Below are 764 nucleotides of genomic sequence, written 5' to 3'. Positions count from 1 at the left end.
CACTGAGACAATTGTGATTAAATAGACCAATATAACACAATAACACTGAGACAATTGTGATTAAAGATATCTAGATATAACACAATAACAATAACACTGAGACAAGTGTGATCGAATAGGTCAAGATATTCCACGATTAAAATTACACTGGGACAATTTTGATTAAACAGTCCTAGATATAAATTAATGACAATTACACTGAGACAAATGTGGTTAAATAGACCAATATAACACAATGACAATTACACTGAGACAAGTGTAATTAAATAGACCAATATAACACAATAACAATTACACTGAGACAAGTGTGATTAAATAGACCTAGATATAACACAATGACAATTGCACTGAGACAGTTGTGATTAAATAAACCGAAATATTACACTGGGACAATTATGTTCAAATAGACCAATATAAAACGATAAGAATTACACTGAAACAAGTGTGATTAAATAGACCAAGATATAACGCAACGACAATTAAACTGAGACAAGTGTGATTAAATTGACCTAGATATAACACAATGACAATTACACTGAGACAATTGTGATTAAAGAGACTTATATATTACACAATGATAATTACACTGGGACAATTATGTTTAAATAGACCAATATAACACGATAAGAATTACACTGAAACAATTGTGATTAAAGAGACCAATAAAACACAATTACACTGAGAGAAGTGTGATTAAATAGACCAATATATTACAAACTGACAAATACACTGAGACAAGTGTGATTAAATAGACCGACTTGGAT

The sequence above is a fragment of the Mizuhopecten yessoensis genome, unplaced genomic scaffold (assembly GCF_002113885.1).
Source record: "Mizuhopecten yessoensis strain PY_sf001 unplaced genomic scaffold, ASM211388v2 scaffold1581, whole genome shotgun sequence".
Lineage (NCBI taxonomy): Eukaryota > Metazoa > Mollusca > Bivalvia > Pectinida > Pectinidae > Mizuhopecten > Mizuhopecten yessoensis.
This window is presented reverse-complemented; position numbering follows the sequence as displayed.